The sequence below is a fragment of the Monodelphis domestica genome, chromosome 2 (genome assembly GCF_027887165.1).
Source record: "Monodelphis domestica isolate mMonDom1 chromosome 2, mMonDom1.pri, whole genome shotgun sequence".
NCBI lineage: Eukaryota > Metazoa > Chordata > Mammalia > Didelphimorphia > Didelphidae > Monodelphis > Monodelphis domestica.
The window spans coordinates 160,345,472-160,356,216 of NC_077228.1; the positions used below are offsets into that span (position 1 = coordinate 160,345,472).

General features: G+C 37.4%; 2 long non-coding RNA genes across 4 annotated transcripts in view; one reads left to right on the plus strand and one right to left on the minus strand.

Annotated features, from left to right (window-relative positions):
- The window catches only part of LOC103093933 (uncharacterized), a 314,761-nt gene that overhangs the window by 289,214 nt on the left and 14,802 nt on the right, over positions 1 to 10,745 (minus strand). The gene's annotated exons all lie outside the window — the stretch shown is intronic.
- The window catches only part of LOC130457172 (uncharacterized), a 41,628-nt gene that overhangs the window by 15,722 nt on the left and 15,161 nt on the right, over positions 1 to 10,745 (plus strand). The window lies entirely within an intron of this gene.

Sequence of the window (10,745 nt, forward strand, 5' to 3'; positions counted from 1 at the left end):
CTCTGCTGGTGTCCATGAATCAGAGAAGCATAGAATCTCAGTTGTAGGGATCCCCTGAAATCATCTAATTAAACCCATATCTGGACCCTTCTACAAAACAACTAATAATTGATCATCCATCTCTTCTTAAAAGTCTCCAGTAAAGGAGAACTTTTTCTCCAAAGGTTACCCATCCCACTTTTTGAATAGCTGATTAGGAAAATGTTTGTTCTGCTTTCCTGTAAATTTTACCATTTGCCTTAATTCTATCATATAGGGCCAAGAAGTACAAACCTAATCTCTCTTCAAATACTTGAAAATAACCATTGTTTCCTCTACTCTAGGCTAAACACCCCTAATTTTGTCAACTAATATTATATGGCATCATTTACAAATCTCTCACTATCCTGATCTCCCTGCTTTGTTGTTATTCAGTGTTCTCTGTTTGTGACCCCATTTCAGGTTTTCTTGACAGAGATACTAGAGTAGTTTGCTATTTCCTTCTCAAGCTGACTTGACAGATGAGGAAACTGAGGCAACCAGGGTTAAAAGATTTGCATCTAGGAAATGTATAAGGCCATATTTGAATTTAGCAAGATGAATCTTCCTGATTCCAGGCCTGGTACTCTATCCATTGTACTACCTAGCTGCCCCCTCTCTCCTCCAAATATAATCAATAAATTATCAAATAATTACTTATTAAGCAGCTACTTAGATGCTAAGAATAAAAGATACAAAAAGATGCAAAAGACAGCCCCTGCCCTCAAGTCATCGTGACTGTCTCTTTCCTGTCAATGTCCCTCCTAAAATGGAGAACCCATAACTGAACCCAATATTCTAAATATGTGATCTCTGACTAAAGTAATAAATATACAGTGTTGCATGCTATGTTTGAGTGCCAGGGTTCTGATGCTGTGAAAGAGGAGGGAGAGGGAGGGAGGGAGGTAGAGAGGGGGGGCAGAGAGAGGGAGAGAAAACTTTTGAAAGCATTCTTCAAAATCTTGGGATTACCTTACAGTATTTACTTTTTTTTCACATTTTAGCACAGTGTTTAAAAATCCTTGAATATGTTTTGGCTCAAGCTTTCACTGGTTCCTTTAGACTCCATCCATTCTGATTTTTCAGGGCATTGACCCTTTAAATGTCTTATCAGGTTGCAACTGTAAAGAGCTGGGTTTTTCTTTTGGAAATGAAACACTGCTGAGGCTTTGTCAAAATGCTTTTTATGTCCTGTTTTTGGTGCTCAATTAATTCTGTTCCTATTTTCTTGAAATCTTTTTAAAAATTAAATATATTCATCTCCATCTATAACCTTTTTGCCCTTTGATTAACATTTGATGGAAGAAAATTGTCCTGTTTCTTTAAAATTGTGACTTATGGGCTCCAGAGTCTGATGTGTTGATTGGTGGGGATGATGAAAGAACCCAGTTTGGGCACCATGTGTTGTGTACTACATGTTGAGTGCCAAGTTTCTGAGGCTGAGAAAGAGGATAGACACTAAATTAGGATTAAGGGAAACCTGGGAAAGCTTCTGGCCTTGTCCTGCTTCCCACGTGTTTACTTTAGAAATATGTGGATACAGCCAGTTCACAACATACTTAACAACTGGCTATTCAGCTCCATGACCAACCTTGCAAAATTCGCATTCATTGCCTCTCTGAGATTTCTCATACCATGGGGCTTATGGCAAAGTATAATCGACACAGTACTCCCCCTTGGGATTTTGATTGTTATAGCTGTAATATTGTATTTCCTTACAAAACCCACTTCTCAGTCAAACCAACTGAGTGTTCCTTCTACTACTCAACAAAATGCAGAACTAAATACTCGGCTTGAGCTTATAGAGGAAAGTCAGGGAGAGATTGTAGCTTTTATGAGAAGCATTAAAAGAGAGTTAAGAAAATTATCAGAATCTCTGTCCTACCCTGCTCTGGACACTAACCCTCCTAGCCAACCCACTGCTCACCCTGCCAACTCAGCATTAGAACCCCCTGCTCTTAACCAACCCAACCCTCCCCCTGCTCCATTGGCCTCAAAAAACCCTACTTCTAACCAACCCACTCCTCCCACTGCCCATGTTTCTGATCCCACACCTTCTACTCTAAATTCACAACCTGCCCATGCTTCCAATCCCACAACCTCCACCCTGAGTTCACACCCCACCCATGCTTCCAATCCTAATGCCTCCACTTCACACCCTACTCATTCCTCTAACCCTAACACCTCTGCATCTGTTCCCCCAGCTAATGACCCTTCTTCCTTTTCCCCTCCTTCCCACCCTGCCCAACTCAATTCCCATACCCTTCTTACCTCTGATCTTTCTGGCACTATGGGACAACAACAAACCCTCTCCCTCAGTGTGCCCAACTCTTCTCTTTATCATACCTACCCTATTGAGAATGGAGCAAGAAGCCTAGAAACAGAAACAGGAGTACCAAATAATTCAGATAAGTTATTTCCTTTAAGGGAAGTACCCACTTTTAATAAAGATGGAAACTTGGTATCTGTAAGACATCATACACCTTTTAGACCTGAAGATTTAAACAAATTTAAGGAAGATCTTCCATCACTTGAGGAAGAACCAATATTAATTATAAAAATATTTGAGAACATATTCAGAACTTTTGACCCCACTTGGATGGATGTTGAGAATTTGTTAGAGACATTTTTAACAAAAAGAGAAAAAAACAATATTGTCTCTCTGGCTAATCAAAAACGAGGTAGAAGAGGACATTATTGGCCAACTGAAGATCCACATTGGAACCCAAATGTTGAATTAGATCACACAAAACTAAACCAGGCCAGAGAAGCATTATTGACAGCCATGAGAGCTTGCTCAGATAGACCTGAAAAATGATCAAAATTTTAAAGAACCCAACAAGAAACTGATGAAACACCCTCCCAGTTTATGGACAGACTTATTGACGTAGGAAATATATATATGGACCTGAATTAATTTAAACATTAACAACCACTGATGATTTAAATTTATCACTTTCCTATAATAAAAAGGAAGTGGAAAAATGGAAACAAAAATTAAAAGCAAAACAGATCAATGGAGTATGGGTGTCATCTGAAGGAAAACCCCTGCTCCCTAGAAGTTTCTATCACCAAATTTGCCAATCTATTCATAAGAATGGTATTTTGGTACCCAGGGCATCATGGACTCTGTTAAGAGAGTATGGATAGCCCCTGGTATAACTACTATAGCCTCTAAAGTGTGTTCAGCCTGCTCTACCTGTCAAGCATATAATCAACATGCATTTCGTGGAAAAGACTTTGGTGGACGTCCTCTGGCTTACACATCTTTTGAACATCTACAGATAGATTTCATAACAATGCCAAAGGCTGGACGTTATAAATTTTGTCTAATCATAGTAGATCAACTAACCAGATGGCCAGAAGCATTTCCTGCGACCTGAGCCACAGTGGATTTTGTTGCTAAGATACTTTTAAAAGAAATTATTCCTCACTTTGGACTGCCAGCACATATTGATTCAGATAGAGGAAGTCATTTTACTGATTCTGTCCTAAATCATATATATTCTTACTTGGGAATAACTCCAATCATCCCCAGAGCTCAGGCCAAGTTGAGAGGATGAACAAAGACCTTAAAACTATGAATGGAAAATTATGCACTGAGACACATTTAAAATGGCCTGAAATTCTCCCTCTGGCCCTATTTATTAGAAGCAGGCCTAGAGGAGACCTACATATCTCACCATTTGAGATGATTTTTGGACATCCGCCTATACAGGCTAAATAAACCTTTTTCCCCTGCATATACATCACTATTAGGGGGAGATACTACTATTGCTTCCTATATACAGGAAATACAGCACAAACTGCGTGAACTTCATGAATCCAGAGCTGCAGTACAAGCTGGACCACTAGATTTTTCACTTCATGACCTGAACCCAGGAGACAAAGTGTATATTAAGAATTTCAAGTGTACTGGAGCAACTCAGCCTTCATGGGAAGGACCATTCCAAATATTGTTAACTACTCCAACATCTATAAAGGTTGGAGAGAAGGACTCTTGGATTCATTGCTCACATGTGAAGAAAGCATCTTCTATTGAGACTGATTGACTGTACCCTATCATATGCATTGGAGATAATAATCCATTGGAAAGTGGATGCTGTTTTTTGAGAACACATTGAATTCCTGATTTTTTCCTCCTTATTTTTTATTACTTTCCTTTTATTTTTGATTAGAATAGAATTAGAATATTTGATTTTTTCTCATTTCTTGTACTAAAGATACATATAATTAATATTATTTTTTCTGCAGTAATATAAGTTTAATATGTATATACTTGCTATAATGTCAATGCATACCCAAAAGCTTTAAACTATGGGAACCTGCCATTTATTGATAAAATATTATGGAACTGTGATTAATGTTTGTATCTGATTCCAGGAAAAGGGATAAAAAACAAGGAGCACAGACAACCTGAAAAGTGCCAAAAAGAGCACACAGGAAATTAATATGAGTCTCAAGGTTGCAACGCTTGACATATGTTAAGTCATAGGACTTCCTTGTATCTACACTCTTTGCGAAGTACTCATACAAGTACAAAATTTGACTATCATGCTGGTTCCCTATATCCCTGAGAATGTCAAAAATCAGACGAGAGAATGACACTTCCCTATCAAAATAGAATTTTAGTTCTTTTCTTTCTTATAGTATGGCAACTTCCTGTAGTCTTGGCTGCAAATGAGTAAATAAAATATTACTGCATTCTGTCCTACAGACTTGTGGGATAGAAATTACTTCAAATTGGACCTATACAAGGGCCTATTTTGAATTTTTTTCCTTATGTTTTGATTGTTTTTCTCTTCTTTTGATAATTGACTCATATACCCCCATAACTCATTGCATCCTGAGCTGAACTGAATGTTTTTTTTAACACCTACTTCAGGGGGGATTGTATTTTAATTTAAAATCCAAGCTTTTTTATCTTTTGTTTGAGATTGTATTTTTATAAAAATCCAAGATTTTGATTTTGTTCAAGAAAAGATCTTCAAGGAAGAAGCTTGCTAACTCCTAAATCCAAAGAATGAACTGTTGCAGAAAGATGCCAGAAAATCCACACTACATCAAGAAGATCAAGAATGAACTTTGTATATGGTTGATTGAACTGAAATTTGATTGAACATTTATTGTATGTAAATGTACATATTTATGCCAAAAGCGACTTCCCCTAATTTGGCTTTCTGTCAATGTGCCTAGCAAAACATTGGTTTTGCTTTCTTTCTTTTCTATTTCCTCCCTCACTACTGTAATTTCCTCTTAGAAAATTGAATATTGTATGAATCTGTAATTAAAAGTGCGTTTAGGACTACAAGATGATTATGTTAAATGATCAATGGGGAGACTAGTCTCCCAATGATCATCAGGGGGGATTGTGAGTCTTAAAATTTCTCAGACTTGTGAATGTTAAAAACTCTCAGACTCTACCTTAGAACATTTGGTTAAGACCATTCCCCATTTTAAACAATGAAGGTACTTGATCAGGAATGTGAGAACTCTAACATTACTCCACCCATACTTAAGCATACTTTAGGGGAAGACAAAGTTGTAAAACTCCTTATTGAACAATGAAAAAGTACTTAACTCATACTTATAGTGAGGCAAAAGCCCTTAAGCTGTCTATTTTTATATCTAATACAGAAAGGTGTTAAGAACCTATGAAGGTCAAATTAATCACTAAAAGGTCAGGCAACTTGCAAGGGGCAAAGAGGTGTGAACTTACTCAGAAGTTTTAGTCTACTCAGAGAAGTTGAGAACTAAAGAAGATGTGAATTAAGAATGGTCAGCCCTGTGAAAACATCTACTGTGATTGGTAGACATGAGAACTTAGGGGAGGTGACATAGAAGAAAATTCTCTTTAAAAGGAGGTCAGAAAGGCCTCTGAAGGGCATTCAACTTACCAAAGCTGAATTGGAGGGCTTGGTGGCTGAACTTAGTTGAGCTGAGGAGCTGAACTGGTGGGTCTCTCTGAACACTAGAATCTTGCTTGGCACAAATCTTGTGGTGAGTAGATTAAAGACTGACTGGTCTCTCTTAAGGCTTAAAGCCTAGGCTGGCCTAGGCTTTTTTCTACTATTCCCTCTTACTCTGTTTCTCTCCCTTTCATTAATTCCTTAATTTGTATTAATTAAAATCTCTATAAAACCCAGCTGACTTGGGTATATTTAATATTTGGGAATTTTCCCATGGTGACCACTATATTTTTTATTTGAAACCATATTTTCGCGGTCACAGTTTAAGGAAACCACTCTTTTAACTGTAACAACTGGAGGATGATTTGGGGCCTATTTTGTAAGTTTAGTAAGTTTGGTAAGATCTCTAAATTTATGAGGATATTATCAAGATGAATTATCATCTTCTGGTCCAACAGAAACACTGAATTAATTGTGGAAACATTTCAGGAGAATTGCATAAACCAAACATCACAACTCAATATTTGTAAAGACCAGACCAGGTCTGGAAGGCTATTTACCACTCATTCTTTTAATCCAAACCAGATCATATGTTCCCCAGAGATCCAATCTGGTAAATACCATTCCTGAGCAATGCCATCAACTTCACAACCTGGCTGCCTCTACCACATAAACTATTTTAGAAAAAAGAGTTCCTTGAAATCCTTTTGAAAAAAACAAAAAACAAAAAACTTAAATCCTTATCAGAATGAATATTTAATGGAAAAAAAAGGTTTTTAAATATTCAAAGTAATTTTGTCACATTGACTGACACATCTTTATTTCATAAGAATAAAACATTTTCACTCATATTAATACATTCCAGGTTGTTCAATCTGTTCTACCATTTGTCAACACTCAATTATAAAATCTGACATGTGAAGGTGGTATGCTGATAACAAGCAAATTTTTAAAAATATCTTCCCTATAAAAATCTTCTAAAAAGGAAAATGTATTAAATTTACAATAGACCTACCAACTGATATTTATGCTGTGGGGTATGTGGGCATCTGCTTGTTTTATTTTTTCATGCAAAAGCAATTTTTTGACAATAAATTTCTTACATTTTATGATTCAGAATCTCTATCTCCCTCCTTCCCTCCTCCCAAACAAAGCAGTAATTGGTCTAATATAGGTTACACCAGTGCTTTCATGCAATAAATATTTTCATATTGCTAATTCCATGCCAGAAGATACCTATCACACATACAATAAAAAACTCATGAAAGAAATTAAATAGAAGATTGCAAGCTTCAATCTACAATCAAACTCCAATAGTTCTTTCTTTGGCTATGGACAGTACTTTCATAAGAAGTCCCTTAACCTTGGAAATGTTCTTTATTGACAATAGTTTAGTCCTTCACAGTGGGTCATCATACAATATTTCTGTTACTGTACACAACATTCTGATTCTGCTCACTTCACTGTGCATTAGTGCATTTAAGTCTATCCAGGTTTTTCTGAACTCATTCTGTTTATCATCTCTTATGGCACAATAATATTCCATTACAACCACATACCACAACTTGTTCAGTCATTCCCTAGTTGATGGACATCCCCTCAGTTTCTTTGTCACTACAAAAAGCGCTGCTGAAGATATTTTTATATAGGTTAGTCCTTTTCCCTTATCTCTGATCTCTTCTGATTCGGTCAACTTTTACTTTTGCTTTGTCTTAGATGATGATTTCTACCCCTGCTTTTTTAACTTTAGCTGAGTCATAGTAGATTCTGCTCTAGTCCCTTACATTTACTCTGTGTGCTTCCCTGCTTTAGATGTATTTTTGGGGAGACAGCATATTGTAGTATTCTGGTTTTTAAACTACTCTGCTATCCTTTTTCTGTTTGTGAGTTCATCCCATTCACATTCACAGTTATTATTACTGATTGTTTGTTTTCTTCCAAAATATTTTCCCTGTTTACCCTTCTCAGATGTTTTGCTTCTGACGACCATCTCTCCCAATTTACCCTTTTTTATCCATCCCTTCTCTCCCTTCTTCTCTTATTCCTCCTTCTCTCCTACTTCTTTACAGGGCAAAGTAGGTTTCCACAGATGACTGAGTGTGACTTTGAGCTAATTCTGATGGTTCAAACACTGCCTGCTGCCCTCCCATCTTCTCCTCTACTATACTGACTTCTATATGTCTCTTCATAAGAGAGTTTACCTCACTTCTATCGATCCTTTTCTCTTCTCCATGTGCGTTTCTCTTTCCCATATCTTGATTTGTTTTATATCAGTCCATCCTATTCAGCTTACTCTCTTCCTTCTATATATACTCCTCATTACCCTACTGGAGATAAAGTTCTTAAGTATCATAAGTGTTTGTTTTAATTTCAAGGTTCTGCTGACTAGAAGACTTAAAGAAAAGAACCAGAATTATAGAATGTAATTTTACATGTCTAAGTTGTGGTTGATGTAAATGATCTTTTAAAATAATGAGTACCACAGTAATATATGGTTGGCAAGTCATGAACTGATCCAGCCATTTTGGAGAGCAATTTGAAACTATGCCCAAAGGGCTTTAAAATTGTGCATACCCTTTGAATCAGCAAAACCACTACTAGATCGCTATCCCAAAGAGAATTTACTTAAGGGGGAAAGGATCTATCTGTACAAAAAATATTTATGGTACTAAAGAATTGGAAGTTGAGGGAAGGTCCATCAACTGGCGAATGGCTGAACAAGTTGTGGTATATGATTGTAATGGAATTCTATTGTAATATAAGAAATAAGAAGAATGATTTCAGAAAAACTGGAAAAGATCTACATGAACTGATGCAAAGTGAAGTGAACAAAACCACGAGAACATTGTACACACTAACAGCAATATTATATGATGAACATTGTGAATGGCTTAGCTATTCTCAGCAATATAGTGATCTAAGACAATCCCTAAGGATTCATGATGAAAAATGCCATCTACCTCCAGAGAAAAACTGATGGAGTCTGAATACAGAACATACTGTATTTCACTTTCTTTTTTTTTGTTCAAGTTCTCTTCTACAAAATGACTAATATGGAAAAATATTTTACATTATTGCACATACAAAATCTATATCAGATTGCAGGCTATATCATAGAGAAGTGAATTTGGCTCAAAATTAAGAAAGAAATTAAAGTTTTAAATTGTTTTTACATGTAATTGAGGGGAAAATAAAATATTACTAAAAATAATGAGTCCCATAAAAATCTGCTTAGCACTTAAGATGAGTATAGAATGAGACATATTTTTAAACATAGCTAGTGTGAAAATGTCTTTTGCTTGATTATGCATATTTGTTTGAAAGGTTTGGTTTTTTCAGTGAGGAAGGGGAAAAAAGTCAAAAAAGTAAATTTTTTAACTTTTTAAAAAGCAAATTGTTGGAAAGAGAAAAGAAGGAAAAGAAATAAAAATGGAAGGAGGGAAGAAAAAGGGAAAGAGGAGAGGGTGAGAGTGAAGGGGAAGGAAGGAAGGAAGGAAGGAAGGAAGGAAGGAAGGAAGGAAGGAAGGAAGGAAGGAAGGAAGGAAGGAAGGAAGGAAGGAAGGAAGGAAGGAAGGAAGGAAGGAAGGAAGGAAGGAAGGAAGGGAGGAAGGGAGGAAGGGAGGGAGGGAGGGAGGGAGGGAGGGAGGGAGGGAGGGAGGGAGGGAGGGAGGGAGGGAGGGAGGAAGGGAGGGAGGGAGGGAGGGAGGGAGGGAGGGAGGGAGGGAGGAAGGAAGGAAGGAAGGAAGGAAGGAAGGAAGGAAGGAAGGAAGGAAGGAAGGAAGGAAGGAAGGAAGGAAGGAAGGAAGGAAGGAAGGAAGGGAGGGAGGGAGGGAGGGAGGGAGGGAGGGAGGGAGGGAGGGAGGGAGGGAGGGAGGGAGGGAGGGAGGGAGGAAGGGAGGAAGGAAGGAAGGAAGGAAGGAAGGAAGGAAGGAAGGAAGGAAGGAAGGAAGGAAGGAAGGAAGGAAGGAAGGAAGGAAGGAAGGAAGGAAGGAAGGAAGGAAGGAAGGAAGGAAGGAAGGAAGGAAGGAAGGAAGGAAGGAAGGAAGGAAGGAAGGAAGGAAGGAAGGAATCTTCTTATTCCTGGAGTTCTGTCAGATAGTAAGTCTAGAGTCCCTTCTCCATTTCTAGGAGTGTTTACTAGTTCTTCATATGCTATACAGGTATACATCATTTGCTTCTGATACTCTTACATATCTCTCTGATGAGTTAATGTGTTTTACTGTCTGAAATGGGCAACGTGGCAATTCCCAGAAGATTTTGTTAGTTTTAGGCTCATTTGTTTTGATAATGCTAGCTCTAATGGTTGTGGAATTTTTCCATCTAATTAAATCTGCCAATAACAGTTCAATTTTATTACCATTCTCATAAATGTCTTTGCTTCATTAAGAGGGGAGCAAACTGTTTTAAATTCCTTTCTGGTTTCCAAGGGAACTTCCAAGGAAGGTTGTTCTTTTTTTTAAGTACAGGTTAAACAGTTCTTCCAACTTTGAAGCCTATTTATTTTATGGGCAATGATAAGATTTTTTTTAAGAAAACTATCTACCACACTATGTGGATTTCTTTGCTATCTTTAAAAAAATAACTCATACCTTCTGTCTTAGTATCAATTCTGAGACAGAAGAGGAGCAAAGGCTGGGCTGTTGGGGTTAAATGACTTGCCTGGTGTCACACAGCTAGGAAAGTATCTGAGGCCAAATCACACTAAATGGATCATTAAGACATCATACCATGAAAATGGGCCAATATGAAGAGTTTTCTCAATGTATATCAAAATAGCTTTCTCCCCAATCATGCTAGTATATAGGGTATGGTAATCCC